At 40.2% G+C, this 18573-nt stretch overlaps 1 long non-coding RNA gene across 1 annotated transcript in view; it reads right to left on the reverse strand.

The window, feature by feature from the left end:
* LOC117284622 overlaps positions 1-18573 on the reverse strand; it is a 103617-nt gene that overhangs the window by 1907 nt on the left and 83137 nt on the right. The gene's annotated exons all lie outside the window — the stretch shown is intronic.

Raw genomic sequence — 18573 nt, forward strand, 5'->3', positions numbered from 1 at the left:
ATTTATATATATTTATTTATATATGAATATAAATAAAAGAATTAAAATTTGTAGGCGATTTCAAGAATGACCCTCAGTTTGGGATTGACTGATAATTAGACCTGAGTTTTGGGGAACAATGACTCTATGATGTCGCACTGAAAGCACATGATCAAAAATGTTTAATTAAAAGAGTAAAAATTTTAAAATGGACCTCTTTAGATATTGTTATGCTATTTAATTAAACGTCTCAATTTAAGAATTATCTTGCCGAGCATAACACAGAAGTCAGTCTTGATTCGGTACATGATCCTAATATCTAATGAAAAAATGCCTGATAGAATTTTTAAAGAAAATTTTGCATAACCAAAAATACCCACAATTAAAGTATATGATATATACCTGGTACACAATATAATAGCAAAGAATTTTAAAGAGCTCATGATCATAAATAGAACAGATTTTTTTCTTGGAATTTTTAAGTCTGTGAATTTGCTAATTAAAGTAGTTTCTCAGGAATAGCTAAATGCAGCTTATTTGTCAAAGCTTGCCGTTATGCTTTATGTACAGATGTAAAGCCTCATTGCTCAGAGGCGGGGCTTTCGGGAGGTGATTGGGTTATGGCTTCCTGGTACTCGTGACTGGACTGGTCCACTGACTGTTTATAGTTAAATGAGCTGTTGGGAGGAGGAACCTGGTTGGAAGAGGAGGTCACTGAGGGCGTGGCCAGGCAGGGTTTATCTCCCTCCTCCTCCATCGATCTTTCTGCTTCCTGCGCTCTGCCCTCAGCTCTTTCTCCTCTTCCAGGGCCCTCTGCCACCCTGTCCTGCCTTGGAGACAGACAGCTATGAACTGAAACCTCTACAAAATTTGGGCCAAAGTGAACCTTTTTAAATTGTTGGGCATGATGTCTCAACAACAAGAAAGTGACTAAGACCCCTGCTGAGAGTATGATGTGTTCCACATTAAAGTATTCAAATTATCTACAGTATATTTCTTCTTCTCTTCCCCCTTATCATTTCATAACCATGACCCCTACAGCCTCATTTCCCTAAAGCACACGCTAATAGAAGACAACTAGAGATTCAGATACATAGTGCCACGTGCCACTGCATTTTGAATTTAGATTGCTCCCCAAATATAAAAACCCATGCAGTAGGTACCACAGGGTTATTACTGTTTCTAAAATGATTACAAAGGTTTTCTTTGACATCTCTGAATCAAGCAATTCTGTTGTGATATAAAGTGAAATGAATCAAGTGCTCACAAGATATACTAAGGCCCTTTGTTCAGAATATAATATAAAAGTGAAACTTTTTACATCCGTATGATCCATATTTAGGAAAAGAAAAATTAAGAGCCTTCCAGTTTAAGTAGAGTTATAACTATACTTTCTTAAAATATTTGTCCTCTTTGTTTTTATCCTTAATGAATTAAAAATAAAATAATGCAAAGCAAAGAAGAAAAGCCTAACACTTTTCCAAAATGGTCATTCCTTCATCTTCATTCTGAACACGATCAACACCTATAGCGTTTGAAATAGAATATATATCATCTTCCTTTTTAAATTCCTTTGAGAATTATCTTGCTCATCCATCTTCCCTGTTAGGTATTTTTATCTCTTAATATCCTTGTTACATCAGGGCATGAGGCAAAACATTATAGCCCTTTTGGTACTTCCAAAAATACGTGTATAATGACATTGTATCAGTACATTGGGGGCCCTGTGTTCTTTTGCGCTCATAGAATAGTAAAGTGTGTAGTCAACATACTGACGTACTCATGAAAATATGCTGTGTTTTGCAGTTTGATAACTTCTGGTTTCCTTCTTCACGTGTAAAATCAGGAGAATTAAACAATAGTGACAGCTGGACTGTAAAATCAAGACAAAGTGCATCTACCCCTTCTCAGGGGAGCAGAATGCAACAGAGTCCCAGGGCAGGGGAGCAGGCAGCCAGCTGGTGTGGTATTGTTTTCCTCCACTAATTTCTGGCTTGGGCTCATGGCTGTGGTCACTTGCTTTCAAGAGCAGCTAGAAAGAAAGGCGCAATGCACAAGCACATCAGTGTCTGCTGGACCTCGTTGTCTCTATTTCATTGGCTAAAATAGGTCATACAGCCTCATCCATATTCCCTTGCTGAGATACAGTACAAAGACAGCATCATACCAGCATTGGCATAATTTGAGGTTATTGTTACAGACTACCACATATACCGACTCTTATCCCAGAGGGTCTCAAGACAACCTGCAATCTCTTAATAATGGTGGGATGTGATCATTGAATTTCCTGCAAACTATCATGTAAATTAGCATATAGGTTAAAGAAAGTGCCTACTTGGGAAAATTTCCTAAGCTGAACTCTGGGGAATGCATGTCCCCTATCTTATGAAGGAGGTTTGCCTCTTAATCAATAGGTGCATTCCCAATTTCTAAAAAGACCAAATAGTAATCTGCTTCTGTTCTCACTAGCATATAAAATTCAACACCATTTACAGTAGAGCCTCGAGTTATGATCAAACTGACATATGAACAACTTGGGTTACGACAGGAATTTGAGTTTTAACTTACCACCAAAGTCTTTAGTTATGACCTGAATACAGGCTGCTCGTGCTTCCAAATGGTCTCAGATACAGATTTAACCTGGAACAGTTCTGGGAGGAACATGACAGTATCCTTCCCTGTGTGGGGTAAATTGCAAAATCCTGGTCCAGTGTCTCTCTAAGGACACTGAGACCTGCCTGTGTGCAGGAGAGACTTTAAAGGCTGTGCAGAGGAGCCTGAGCCTTCATTGACCAATTTGAGTTACAACCAGCCCTTGAGAACAATTCTTTCTAATGCCATACATATATTTTAAGGGGTCAGCTTTGATAAAGACAAAAATCTTGCTTAGTACAAGTTGACTAAAACATTCCACCCATATTTTCCAAAATTAGAAAGATTCAATTTCTGTAACTGAGGATGCCAAAGGCTAACCATGAGAACCACAGGAATTTCTGAAGTAATGACAAGATGCCTGATCCAGAATTTCAGATTTAGTAGCTCAAATTCTCATTTTCTAAGATGCTTTGAAAATGCACTTTTGCACAGGAAAACATATCTCAGTATATCTTTCTCCTAAGTAAATGCATGGCTACAGAACATAATTATATTTTAAGAAATGTGATTTTTTTCTTAAAAAATAAAATCTTTTAAAAATAATGTGTTTTAGCCTTAAAAAAAAAAACAAATTTGGTTAGTTTCAAGAAAATGAGTCAACAAGATTACAGTGGTAGAAAGTGTTCAGCGGGCCTCACACGTGTACTGTGGTGGGAAAGACACTGAAGCTCTATGGTTGTCCAAGAAGAGACCACTGGTGTGGACTGCGGGTAGGAAAGGACAGGCAGGCAAAGACGGAAAGGAACCACAGGTGCAGAGGTATCATTAGGGAGATTCCAGGCTAAATCCAGTCTCTTCCCGCAAGTCTGCAGGAGGTCATAAACATGTTTACTAGGTTTAAAAATAGATGGCTCTTTCTGGGCTCCAGCGTGGCTGGTTAGTGAAGGCTGTGTGGAAAACCTGGGAGGCAAAACACCAGGTGATGGGGCTCTAAAGCAAGAGACCATGGGGCTGGGGATTTAGCTCAGTGGTTCTGCCACCTGCCTTGCAAGCGCAAAGTCCAGAGTTCCATTCCTGGTACACACACACACACACACACACACACACACACAACATGCACACACAAACAAGAGACCATCACGCTCAGATACAGAAAGGTAAAGTGGGCCATGAACACTCCAGATCAAACCAAGGATCTAGGTTGCGGGAAAAGGGAAGTGGGACGGCCACAGATCCACACTTCCTCCCACAGTTACCCTGCAAACCCCCATCTTGGAGCCTAGCTAACAGTCCGAGGCAGGGAGGCAGGCTGCAGAGGCCGGGCTGGGGGTAGGCGCCCTGTACTCTCCCTCGCACCTGACAGAGGAACCCAGCTCGGGGTAACTCGGGGAAGTCACGGACTGGAATCAGAGAAGGAGAAGCCAGCAACACCTTTTAAAAAGGCAAGCCCTCCCATCGCGGTCCCTAACTCCAGGGAGCACTATGTCCCTCTCATGCTACCCCCTGCGCTGTCCGTGGTGGGCAAAGGAAACTAACACTGCGAACTGAGGCAGCTCCGGGCTCACCGATGGGGTTCTGAGGGTCAATCCCTAGGGCCATGGGGCGCAGGGAGAGACTCGACCTGACCAGGGTGGCGCTTTCCTCTTCTTCCCCAAGCAGCAGATGGGAGTGGCTATAAAATCTGATGGACCCAGGCAGCACTGGCGGAACTCTGAATCCCGGCCAGGGACGGTGAGTGCGCTGATACAGGACCGGAGAGCTTGGGAGTCCAGCCTCAGCTAGTCCTCTTCTTCCCAAAGCAAGGGCAAGGATCAGACATCGGACAGAGACCAGTGTCGGCAGCCGGCCATACCCAAGCACAGCCTTCTCACGGTTGAGATGGACAGGGGCCAGCAGCCCGGAGGTGGGGGGACCCAGCTTGGCCTCCTCAAGGACCCGTGGACCCCGGCTGCCCAGCGTCTGCTTGTTTCCTTGGTTCTGTATGTCTTCTGGGTTCTCTTTGGGTTTTTCTTTTCTTTTAGTGTTTCCTTCTTCAATATGAAATTTGATTCTATTTTTTATTTGTAAGGTTTTTTACCGTTATTTTGCTGTCTGTAACTTTCTTTTTAAAATTTTTCTTTCCTCTCTGTTCTTTTTGCTTCATCCTTCCTCATTTCTCCTGCCTGACAGACTTTCCCAAATGTATTGAGTGCAAATAAACAATTTAGCAAGACCTAAATATGTATCAGGTGTCCATATTCGTACAGAAAAGAGTAAACCAGTGCTTCGACTTGAGTGGTGTAGCATTCATGGCACTATCAGGGTAACCTTTAGGAGAACTGTGCTTAGGGAATTCACACAAAAGTGATCACACCGATATTAATGAGGTCTGACAACCCCACGGCATCCCTCAGTCTCCAGTTACCCTTCCCTCCCATTAGACCTCTCCTCCCACCTCTAAACCCCTCAAAGTCAACCCTTTACTCCAGCCATAGAAACATCTCCACTGATTCTGAACCCCTAGCAGCTTCTCACCCACTAACATTTCTCTCATCTCCCTGCTCTCTTATGACTTACCCGCTCCTTTCTCCATCTCTCCTTCCTCCACACCCAGATTGACCCAAATAGCTTCACAGTATAGTGTCGAAGGGGCACAGATAAAAGGACAAAACTGGCAAGGTCAGTCTTGATGTTCCAGTTGGTTTAAGGTTGTCTCTGGATGCTACTGCATCCTGCAGGAATATTTTTCTTTACAACACGGTGACTGGGTCCAAGCAAATTAAACTGAATGGGTTGAAGTGGTGGAAAATACTTGTTGATAAGGATATTTGTATCTAAGCGGATGCACACTGAGGCCATACTCTCAAGTGAAGTTAATAAGTCACACGTGTAAATACCGAATAGTTTCTCTGGTGTGAAAAACTAAAATGTAAATAAGGGTCAGAATGTATAACTGATATTGTGTATTAGGAAGAATAGATCTAAAAGAGTAGAGGAAGTAAGGGAAAAGTAAAACAGGAAAAGAAGAAATATGGAAAAGGAAAAACATGGAAACAAAGTCTTTGTAAAAAGGAGGGTCTGAAGGGAGGGCTGGGAATGGGGAAAAATAAGAACCAAGACCTGTCATGTAAAGGTACAAGATCCCAATGGTAAATGTAACTGTACTGTACACCTAAATAGTACCCATAGACTTAATAACGATTAAAAAAAGAAAATACTTTTGATTAAAAAAAGGCCAATATCACATCATTAGAAAACCGAACCTAAATAAACAGATCTGCACACCCACAAGGTCTGCTCACTCTGATTTCAGTTCTCAGTGGACAGATGCACACACACGTGCACACACACACACACACACACATTTCTAAAGGTAAACCCATTCAGATTAAAGCAAAGTTTTCAACACAAACTGTATAGATCAGGAGATCTAGAAGTGAAATATTTCAAGCCCTAAAAGAAAAACAACTTTCATGCCAGACTAATATATATTTTCAAACTATCTTTCAAAGTCAGTGCAGAAATAAGAACATTCCCTAACAACAAACAAATTAAAAAATTGGTGACCACTAACCCACACTCCCAAAAATTCTCAAGGATATCCTAGAGAGAGAGAGACTATAATAGTAAGAAATCCAAGAAGTCTGACAGAGTGAGCACAGTGAGCAGTTAAACAAGAGAAAAACAGAAAAAGTATGCAGTGATAGTAATTCAAAACTTTTCAGTAACAACTCTTAATGTAAATAGCTTCAAATCTTCAATTGAAAAAAATAGAATGGATTAAAAAAAAAACCTTATAGTTTGTAGCATTTGACACATCTAATCCAAAAAAAAATTCAAAGACTAAAATCTAATGAAGAGAAAATAATATTTTCAGCAATAAAACCCTCAAAACAGTTAGGAAAGTAGCTCTATTCTCAAAACAAGTTTCATGACACAAGTACTTCAAACCACATATAAATGGGGGAAAGTTTGAAAGCTTTCTCACTAAAATCAAGAAAAGGACAAGGATGTCCACTATCATGACTGCTGTTCTATGCAGTACTGAAAACGTTAGCAAGAACAATCAGGCAAGGAAAAATTAAATAGATATATGTAGAGAAATCAAATTATCATTATTTGTGGATGATATAATCTTTTCATAGAAAATCTAAGCAGCTCTCCCAAATACTCCTAAAATTAATAAATAAATTCAGTAGGATACAAAAGCAACACATACAATTTAATACATTTCCTATACACCAGAAGGGAACCCACTGTAAAAGAAATTTGAAAATAAACACCATTCACTATAGTGTCAAGAAAAAATTAAATATTTAGGAATTAACCTAAACAAGTTAGTTAAGGAACATTTATAACGAATATTACAGTACTCTGAAAAAAAGGACATCAAGAAGACATCTGAAAATGGAAAGATACCCTCTTTTTTTTTTTTCAGCTTTAATTGATTTTAGTGGTACATTTTAGGGGTACAGTACAGTTAAATTCATTGTTGGGATCTTGTACCTCCACATGACAAGTCTTGATTCTCATTTTTTCCCCTTACCCCTGCCCTCCCTTCTACCCTCTTTTTTAAAAGTGACCACTCTGCCAAAACTTTCACTGTGAAGGAATTCCAGTCAAACGACCAACAGCATTTTTTCCTGTACTAGAGAAAGCATCTCAAGATCCATGCAGAACCAGAAGATACACAGAGAAGTGTAAACAACCCTGAGCCAAAAATGAAAAACAAAAACTGAAGCAGGGGACATCCCATTCCCAGATTTCAAGCCACGCTACAAAACCACAGTGATAATAGCAGCACAGTGCTGGTGCAAAAACAGTCATGCAGCTAAGTGGAACAGAGTAAAGACGAAGAAACACCAGGCACAATCAGTTATTTGATCTTTGACAAGGAAGCTAAAAGCAAACACTGGAAAAAAAAAAGCCTTTTTAATAAGAGGTGCTGGAAAAACTAGATGCACATATGTGGAAAATTGTGTGGACACCACAATTCTATCATCATACATGAAAATAAAATAAAAAAGGGATCAAAGACATAGTGTTAAAACAGAAACCCTTACCCTGCTGTAAGATAAAACAGTTAAAACTATTAATGACATAGGTAAAGGAAAGGACTTTCTGAAAACAACCTTCATTGCACAAGAAATAGCGTCAAGAATCAACTAATGTGAATTTAATTAAAAGTTAAAATTAAAAGGCTTCTGCAAGAGCACAGGAAACAACTGCCATCATGAAGAGACAATCTACAGAACGAGAAAAAAATCTCCTTGCTTACTACTCCTAGGACAGAAAAGTAATACATCGAATGTACGAAGAACTCAAAAAATCAGATGCCGCCCCCCAAAAAGACCTTACCAGGGCCAGCTGTGCCGGAGGAGTGGCACCTTCTTCCACCACAGAGAGCAGAACCATGCTAAAGGACCACTACACACAGCAGGGGGAGATGGCAGTCACAGAGGGGCCGCCCACAGATGCCCCACAAGGCCGAGACCCGGGGGAGAAGCGATGGTGGACCATGGCCTATTGAGGCCCTGCCCCGGGGCCTTCCCTCAGCAGGGCCCAGACAGCCGGTCACACCCCCAGGCTGGCTGCCAATAGGACCAAGGACACCCTGGGGGCTCGACAGGTCACCGCAGTTTGGGATGAGCGGACTGGCCTCCGGCTCAAGGACTGCGCCTCACAGACCCCAGGCCTTAATGCGAGGCCTAGAAATGGCGGCTGTTGGACCCCAAGTGTGCAGATGGCGTAAGGACAGCACTCGTTCAAGGGCAAAGGATTTGGTTTTTTTAACTCAAGCTGTACTTGATTGTTATATTTTATATTTTTTAATCTTTTCTTCATCAGATATTTTGGGGGTTTGCAGTTTCTCTCTTTTTCATTTTTTCTTAGTTACATGTTCCCCCTACAACTTTTTTCTTTCCCTCCTTATCATTCTACATCCCGTTTTTTTGCTGTTTATCATTTTTTTCTTCTTTATTTTTCCGTCAGTTCTAACTTCCATTTACTCCTCAGTGGGACCCCATCTTTCTCTTTGTTCTCCTCATACCCCACCAATTTTATTGAATTTTCCTTGACTCATTCTCTGGTTCCCCATTCTCTCTACCTTTACTAGTATGGCTACTAAGCTTGATGAATCTCTAGACGTAGTTAACTTTATACTGTTGCTGTTGAAGGTTGTTATCATTAGTAACACATTAGTATCTTGTCAGTAGGTATTTACTGTAAGTAAATGGGTCCATTTTTGCTTTGCCTTAGTGTTCATATTATATGGATTTCTATGGACAAGTATGGTATTTTATTGGTCCTTAGGGTTTGTCAATATTCAGTTTGTATTTGATGCTATAATTAATACTGGCTTTATTACTACAGGCAAGGGGAAATAGCTGGTGCTAGTAACTGGCTTTCTTGAGATGCCAACAACTGGGTTGCCTTGGAGTCATTAACGACTCCAAAGCCCATTCCTGGAAAACTGGGTGAGGCCCAGACATGCTGCAGTCTCCCACCTCAAGTAAACAGAAGTAGATGGAAACTGGAACACTCACAATGGCTGGTAGTTAGCCACACACAGGGGACACCATGGAAAATTAGATACTAACTAACAAGGTCTCCATACTAGAAGTAAATCTTTCCACTACAGTCAGCCCACAAGCCTCAACAGAAAGAAAACAAACGGATAAAAAATGAACAGAAAACAGAAATATGAGAAGACAAGCCTGCAACAGAATGTCCCCAAACTTTCCCAACTCCCCCCATGCTGATCATGGGGCATCAAAGGGGAGGAAACCAAAAACCAAATGGTCAAATTATTCAAGATAATATCAGAGGTGATAGCAAAACAGATCAATCAAGCATTTCAGAAGCTTATAGAAAATAAAAGTAATAGGGTACTGGGCCAATAAGCAAAATCATCAGTAAGTCTAAAGAAGACACTAACAAAAAGAACAGATAAACAAAACACAAAACATGCATAACCAGCATAGAAACCATTAGAATCCATAAAAGGGCTACAAATAAAAATTTAGGAGATTAAAAATTCTATCAATCATATGGGACGCATAAGTGGTCAGTGTGAAGACAGTTTCAGAAGACCAGTTAAGGAGATATACCTTCAAAACAATAGGAGAACATGAAAATTGGCTGCAAGGGTTCCTAGGTGCTGCAAAGAAAACTAATCTAAGATTAACTGAAGTTAATTAAACACCACAAAATAGCACAAATGGTGTAAAATACCTGTTTACTAAAATAATAGCAGGAAACTGTCCAAATAAGATAAAAGAATTTAGCATACAGATAAGTGATACATAACCATGGTAGTAGAGAAGAAAGTGCGAGGGGAAAAAAGCTACTGTAGTCTAATGCAGAGGATGTACCTAAAAGTATACCTTGACTTAGTACAGTTGCCTGTGTGTTTTATATGTTTTAGCCCAGTTAATCTGTATATAAGATAATTAACTTTATAAGGTCTTAGAAGATAATAATGAACCTGATGCTAGTGAAATAAAAGGAGGTTGGGGAAAGGGAAAAAATTGAAATGTGTTATGTCCATGTACAAATTTCCTACAGAATGAAACAAATGTGTACTACAAACATGGTAACAAAAATTAAAATCAACAACAAAAAAGAATTAATAACCAAGTTCAGTAATGTAGCAGGATGCAAAATAACCCACAAACATCAGTAGTATTCTTGCACACTAATAATGAACTCACTGAAAAAGAACTTGGGGAAAAGACCATTCCCAATAAATGAAGAAAAATTAAACACTTAGGAGTTAACCTAGCTAGGGAAGTGAAAGACATACACAGCAAGAACAAGAGTAAAGCAAAAAAGGAAATTGAAGAGAACACCAGAAAATGAAAAAAATGTCCCCTGTCCCTGCATAGGCTGAACTAATGTAGTCGAATGGGCATACTTTTCAAACTGATGTACAGATTTAATGCAATCTTAATCATAGTTTTTATGGCATTCTTCACAGAACTGGAGAAAACCATCCTAAAATTCAGGTGGAGCCAGAAGCAGCCCAGAATAGCAAAATAAATCCTGGGCAGAAAAAGCAAAGTGGAAGCCATCAGTATCGCAGACTTGAAGTTATATTACAAAGTTACTATGACTAAAACAATGTTTCACTGGCACAAAACAGGATCAACAGAGCAGAATACAGGATGCAGAAATAAAGTATAAATAAGGAAAATAAAAGCTAAAAAGTCTAAAGCCGGGAAATACGATCCTTTGAAAATGGGAGAGGAATCTAGAGATGGAGGGGGGGAAGCTGAATAGAGAATTAAGATACATTAAGTACGTGTATGTATTCCCTAAACTGGATGAAACATGCACTGCAAATATGGACTAATAAAAAATAGATGGCTAAGCCTGCTACAGTCCTATTGCTTTAATGCTGACGTAATTCACAAAGTGTGAGTCCCTTCCCTTGCCAACAACAAAAACCAATGAAATCACACTAACCGAAACAAGTGCAAAGGACAGCGATTATTTACCAGGCACAGGAGAGTGTGGGGGACAAACACATTTAAAAATCTATGGCTTTGGAGCCGGAGGATGTATATTTTGTTGGTTCACACAACATCTGTAGACAATACTTGCTATGGTTTAGATCTAAAGTGGCTCCCAAAGCCATGTGTGGTTGGAAGGTGATTGGGTTATGAGGCATCACAGCTGACTTGCTGTTAGGAAGTCCTCTGTCTAGTCAAAGGAGGTGGATCCCTGTCTGTGTGACTTGCAAGGGTATATCTCCTTCCTTGCTCCTCCCATGGATCTCTTTCAATGAGGTGAGCAGCATTTCCTCCTCCATGCCCCTCTGCCATGCTATCCTGCCTTGGAGCCACCTGACTGTGGACCAAAAACTTTAAGAACTGTTAGCCAAAAACAAACAAACACATGAACCTTTCCTCCTTGTAGGTGCTCGGTATTTTGTACCAGTTTCAAAGAAAGTGGCTAAGATAGATGTCGATAGCAGAGGTAGGGCTGAAGCAGTGATCACCTGACCGTGCGATTCAGAAGCCTTTGTTACTGGCTCACAGGAAGAGTTTCGAAAGGTCTGGAGATGCTGGCTTGAGAAACATCTAGAATGCTGTAGCTGAGCTTGATGGCAGATTCTGGTCAGAGCTCGGAAGAACAGAGTGCTGATGAAGATTGCCAACAGGGAAGACCAGGCTCAGGAGAGGAGATTCCAGTCCAAAGCAAAGATTCCATAGGCAGTTGAGCCGCAGGTCAAATGTGTTACGCTCCGAGGAAAACTTTTTCAATATTTAGCTTAGGTTGTGCTATGGCCTGTATCTAGATGTCCCCTCAAAGCCTCACTTTCGAAGGTGACTGGATTAGGCTGTGTCAATGTGGAGCAAACATGAGACACCCAGGTTAGGGGTGTGGACAACGGAAACTCCACTCTGGTTGTGAGTGGCACTAATCAGTAGACTTACAAACTGTGGAACGTAACAAGCCAGAGGGCATGGATGTTCCAGCTATTGGAGAGGGAGGCGGAGATGTGGAAAAAAGCAGAAGCGACAGGGAGAAAGGAGATGAGGAGAAGGGACAGAGCTTTAGGTCACAGCAGAGGTGAAAGTAGGGATGGAAACTTCAGGGGCAGCGCCGAAGGACCCGAGACCGACGTAAGCCGCATTCTATTTCACTTCACTTATTTTATTTTTTCAATATTGAGATAAATCCTAGGGCTTGGGCGTGGTCATCAAGCTCTTGAGCTATTGTCATCCGTTCTAGAATGAACACTGCTACAGATGTGATGTATACAAACACATACAGGTATGAGCCACGGCACGACCCCTGGCAAATAAGGACAAATGAAGAACTGAATGTTTCCATGGTCGCGCTCATGAGGACTTTGCTTAAACCTTCCTGAGACAGCAGCAGTTTGGCTGGCATTTCTGCTGATTATTCCATCACATCCCTTCTTTCTCTGACAGAAACATTTGCTTGGTGTTGTTTTGTGTCCCAGCCCTCTAAGAGCTTGTGCGCAATTGCACTGTGGTTGATTTTCCATGGTACCCAGGTTGGACTGTGTCATACTATTGTAATTATTATTATTATAATGTAGGTACAGGGTCTACTTTGTGGAATGCGTAAGTGCATCGTAAAATGAATGTATCAGGTCAATTAACATACATACCTATGACCTCATCCACTTTTTATATTTTTGTGAAGAGAACATTTCAGTTAACTTCTTTAGCAATTTTGATATGTGCTTTTTTATTGACTGTAGTTGTCATGACTACCACGTAGTCCTGGAAAAACAAGCTCTGTTATTTGAGACAACATGGATGGACTTGGATGACGCCATGCTGTGACCTTGCAAGTCAGGCCCCGGAAGACAGATACTGCACCATCTGACTTGTGACAATCAAACTCAAAGAAGAGGGGAGTAAAGTGGTAGAGATATAGTCATTAGCAATGTGTCTCATTAATAAGATAAAAACATTTCCAGGAATTTCATCCCAATGGTAAATCGTTCAGCCGTGATTTTATTTAAGTGACCCGTGGCAGCTACCGTCTTCAGTTCCTACATGTGATTTCCTTTCCCCGGTCAGAATGTGGAATTCAAGCCAATGGGTGGCAGAGAGTCTGTTTGCATCAGTGCTGAATAAAAACGCAGAGTGAATTCTTGGCTCAAGTACACAACATCTTCACACATATTTGTTGAGTGGATGAATGACTTCACTCACTAAAGGGCAAATGAATAAACTGTTTCGATTCAAAGTGGTATGCAATATATCATTGCACTGTGTGGACTGTGGATGTAAGAAAACACTTTTGTGCTTGGCCAGAACACCAGCACTTGTGCCTGGGTTGCTGGGAATGTTCTAGTTTCTGGTGCAAGAAAATGGAATGAGTACATTTAACATGAAGAATTTATTTCTGGGGTAATGGGAATGCCAAAAAAAAAAAAAAAAGCTCCACTACAGAAGAGAACCTTACTGTAAGATTTATTCCCTACAGTGCACTATCAAAATCCTTTGTAAAAGGCATGGCCTAGCTTTTTACTGTGTAATATTTTCTTGCTCTTATGTATGGGTTGTATATCTTTCTGTTGGAAGGAAAAGAACTTTGTCTATCCCTCCCTTCTAGCACATGCTTAGTCTCTCCCAGAGGTTCCTGCGTGGATAGTGCACATTGTAAATTCTTACAGACTTAAAGCAGAAAAAGAACAAAGGCAACAACTGAGAGACAGCAGGTCCTGGATCCACTCCCCAGCCCTTTCTCCTCCCAGCACTTTCCTGGGAACCCCACCCAAAGGAACAAACAGAAACTTTCATCCTTATTGTAAAAATAATTGACTCATGTAAAAAAAATTAACTTCAAAGCTCTGACTCCTTCTTTTAAGTTAACTCATCACTTCTTTGTCCCACTTAACAATAAATCATGTCAGAATCTTCTCAGTTTCTAAGCTACAAAATGCTGCAGGTTTATGTTTCAATGAACTTTTATGTTGTATCCTTCTTTTGAGAGAAAAACTTCCTGTTTCTTTCATTAATGAGTAACGCGCTCTTCTTTTCTCAAAAATATTTCGTAAGAGCACAAATGGAAATGTGGAAGAAGGGGAGATAAGCCACACAGGTCTGTGTTTATATATCTGTACTATGTCCATCACCACAGATTGATTTCAAAGGTTTGGTCATTTTTGTCGAAAGAGCGAGAGAGAGAGAGAGAGAGAGAGAGAGAGAGAGAGAGAGGAAGGAAAGACCAAAATTATCTGAACTTACAAAGAAGAAAACATTTCTCCACCATAAAATAGGAGGTAGGAAAACAAACTATTGTAAAGGAGAGTTTAGGCATGTGACAAAAAGCAATGGCTTAATAAATTTTAGCTGCCAAGCTTCTCAAACAGATAGTGTACATTGCTTTGTTCCTTGTTCACTTTCAAGTGTGTTCAGAGTCTCATTATCCCCCAGGCTGCTACACTGCTTCAGAGAGCAGTATTTCCTGCAGTAGGCCGTGGGTCTTAGAAAATCATTCTGTAAGGACTCCACGAAAAGGAAAAATATAGATCCTGCGTATCAGTTAAATCTTTTCAAAAACAATTGCTTAGCACCTTCTTTAAATTTGTCAGTTTTTAAATATGTTTAAGGTTCCTTACACGTATAATTAGGTACTCTTAAATATAGTTGAAGAAGTGAATGAAGATATTTTTAAAACTATTTTTAATGAGATCTTACTTTGTTAGATATTACGTTTTTCAGAATTAGAATGTGCCATACAGATTCCTGGATGCAAAGTTGTGAAATTTAAAGAGCACTGATGATAGGAATGAAAAAAGTAGCAATGAACAAAGTAGAAGCATTTGTGATATTAGTGGTAGAGCCCATCCTCTCTGAAAATCCTTGACAAATAGAGCTTTCAAACAGCACAGGGGATAATTCATCTCCCTGAGGAGGCACATAAAAGCAAGTTTGAGTACAACTGAGATTTAGCCCCAGAAAAACAAAGAGCAGCTCCGGTGGTCCTCTTTTCCGAGTGTTGTTAGGTGTGTTGTCATGGCGTCTCCATGTCTGGAATAAATAATGCTCCTCTGTAGCCATGGGGAAAGGAGTGAAAAAAGTCCATAAACATGCACCTAGATTCAAAACTTTTGAGGCAATTAGAGGAAATTTGTACTTGCTGCAAGAATGTGTAGAAAATTTGGACTAGGGCAACGGACACATGAGTGGTCTTTGCTCCTGCAAGCCAGTTGGGTACTATGAAGTAGCTCTAGAAGAAAGTAGATGCTGAGAAATCATGCAATTTATTTAATGCAATATTGAAATTTTCTAGGCAGTTCAGTAAGTAATGTTGGAGGAAGCATGGATGTAAAAATATTATCGAGAATGTTTTATACCAAGGATGAAAGCTGCACGGTAAAGAAATAAATGCAAGACAATGATAAGATATAAAAAGGATATAAAAGAGAAAAACTGTATAAAGGTCCAGCAAGGAAGGTTTCAGTGTGACTGAGTGGTAGACGTACTCTCCTGGGAGAGCACAATCCCTCTGAAGTCAGCATCTCAGAGCTGGCAGTTCTGGGTGCTGGGAGAACAGCTGTGTGGACAGATGGCTTCTGGACAGTGAAGGTGAGGTCCCTGGAAAAAAGGAGGTCGGAACCGGAGCAGCCCCGCTACTTGGAAGGTTTACTGAAAGTGGGATGAAGTAGTCAAGGATGTGACCCAGGGCGAGGTGACTCTGAAAGATGTCCAGGGACGGGGAAGCCTGGATCAGAACAGTTCTTGTACACGATAATTTGAGAGGCACCATTGCTAATGAAGACGATGGGGAAAAAGTAATCAATAAGCAAACAAAATTCCTAAAGAATAATAGTTTACTGAAGTCTTGAACCTCAAGATAAGATCCCTTCCTCGGGATATCAACTCTGCTTTAAGATGATGAATACGAAAATAATGCAGAATGTTAAATATGTGAGGTATGACAAAAGTGGAGTGAATGTGTAAAAATTTTATGCAGTTCAAAGCCTATGCCATTAATTCTCCTCAAAGGCCTCCCCAGTGCTTGGAACACACACCCCATCATTCTTGCCACTTTCTGAAGCAGTTCTGGAAGTTTTCTTTCTGGAGGTTATTTTAATTTTGCTTTCACAACTGCCTGTACGTCCTGAATGGATGCAAAACCTTCAATCCTTTGAAGACAGATGGGGATGGTCCCTGGAGGATGGGCCTGGGTAGGTTAAGCAGAGCAGAAATGTCCACTTGTAGTCAAACTTTCCTCTCTAAATATGCAAGAGGAGGGCTTGGAGTACCCTGAAGGCTGAAGGGGTGAGAAAATTAAGGGAACCCAGACAAAGAAACTTTCCCTCTTCATTCATACCTCTGTGGAAAAATGGGAGACAGGAACACCCTTAAGGGTGGAGACATGGGAAAATAAAGAAGACAAAGAAGGAAGGTCATCTTGAACTCTTAGGAGCAACCCAGCCCTCCTCCCCCACTCTCCCTATTGCCCTCCCTCTCCCTCTCTCCCTCTCTCTCTCTCTCTCTCTCTCTCGCTCTCTCGCTCTCTGCAACATCGTTCCTATTCTGCAATTAACTCTATTCTCTCTAAAACTAAGAGTTTGCTTGTGTGGTCTCTTATTAGAGCTGGATGGTCCAGTGATATCTTCTTGTTCTGGCAGAACCAGGAAAGTTTGCATTCCATTTTCATGGACATTTGAAATATGTTTAAGGTTCCTTACACACAAAATTAGGTACTCTTAAATGTAGTAGAAGAAGGAAGAGCCAGAAGTCCATAAGGACATTCTGTCATGGTTTCATTTTTGTTCTTTTGAACCTTCCTTTTTGTTGCATGACACACATTTACGTTTTTATCACACCTTGCCAAAACATGAAAGAAGACCTCCAGAATTGCTTCAGAGAGTCTCAACAATGGAATGTTAGAAGCAATGGAGAGTATGTTGAGGAGGATTAAAGACAATGGGTCTTTCACTATAATAAATTTCTATAAATTCCATTACTCCTCGTATTTGTAGATCACATCTTATGTCAAAAAAAGCAGATCACTGTTGGATGAAAAGAGTGAATATACATAAAGGGAAATGAACAAATTGCAGAGGAACAATTAAAACCCTTTATGAAGAATTTCACAAAGCCACACATCCTGGATGGAGGTAGATACTTGGAACAAGTGCAGTGCTATGGGGATGGCTTGGGGCCTTGACAGTACTTCCTGCAGTGATTTCTCACTGCTTCAGACCCATGCAAAAGCAATGAGGCCATTCTAGGTGAAAATTGCATGGCCTGGGTAGAAACGGTTAGCTGACCACCGTGCTGATGTTCAAAGAAAACGTGTGATAATTTGAGTGTGAAATTCATGGTGACAACTTCTGGAAATGAATACATTAATGAATTAATTTTGAACTTCCTATACATAATAACTAAACAGAAAATAACTATTTTGCACCTGACTTCTATATTATAGACTTGAGTCTTAGTCATCTTTCTTTTCAAGTGTTTAATTTGATTTCTTTTCTGTGAAAAGTTTAACGCTGATTTTCAAATGCTAAAATCTGAATAAATGATCAAACCATAAATACAAATATTTTTGTGACTTGGTTTCATTAATATAAGCAAGAGGAGTGGTGTGGTAGCATTCTGTTGCTATGGACTTTAATACTAATTCTGATCTAAATACATTACCTCTATATAATCCTCTAAGAAAACATCCAGACTAAGTATACATAGCCTTTAAGATGGGTATCTTTTTTTATCCTAATGCTCCCTGCCTTTACTAGTTTTCTTGGTGCTAGGACAAAATACCTGACACCCACAAGTTAAAGGAGGAGAGGTTTATTTTGACTCGCAGGCTACAGTCCATAGTCAGCTGGCTCCAAGGCAGGCTGACATGGCACAGCAGAAACAGTCCATGGCAGGGCTGGCAGAAGCCAGTGAAGCAGCAAGCCTGCCTTCCCTCCTTCCCTTCCAGGCTATAAACCTGCTGGTTGATGCCACCCACACCCATGATGGTATTTCCATTATCCACACAAAGAACCATGCTAATTCCAATCTGTGGCCTAATTTATTACCACACACTCTTAATCCCAGTATCATGTGCCCTAGATCCAGCTGTCCTGAAAAGCCGCACCTATGAGTGCATGATGCACTGGATGGACAACTAGATGCAAGCCATGATGCCCCAAGCAGTAAATCAAGGAACATTAGAATTGTACATTATAAAATATATGGCACAGTTTACCTTGGGAGGGAAAACCTAAAAAGAGACCTTATATGTGTATTTCTCATATCATAGGATATAAGATTAGCCGTTTTACTTTGAAGGACAAATGGCATAAGTAATTGATTTAACTCTATATTAATTCTATATGAATGGATGCTCTTAGACTGGAGTTGCTTATTCCGGGTAGTTCTAAGTTTGGTCGGTGGTTACATTTTTGTAACTATGTATTTTTATGGTAGATATAATATACATTAATTTTATACCATTTCAGCATTTCTTTCATATATGACATTTCTGGGTTAAATTTGTCTGATAATTATCTCTTTTCAACAA

This window comes from Fukomys damarensis, unplaced genomic scaffold, assembly GCF_012274545.1.
Source record: "Fukomys damarensis isolate Sample0158 unplaced genomic scaffold, DMR_v1.0_HiC HiC_scaffold_38, whole genome shotgun sequence".
Classification (NCBI taxonomy): domain Eukaryota; kingdom Metazoa; phylum Chordata; class Mammalia; order Rodentia; family Bathyergidae; genus Fukomys; species Fukomys damarensis.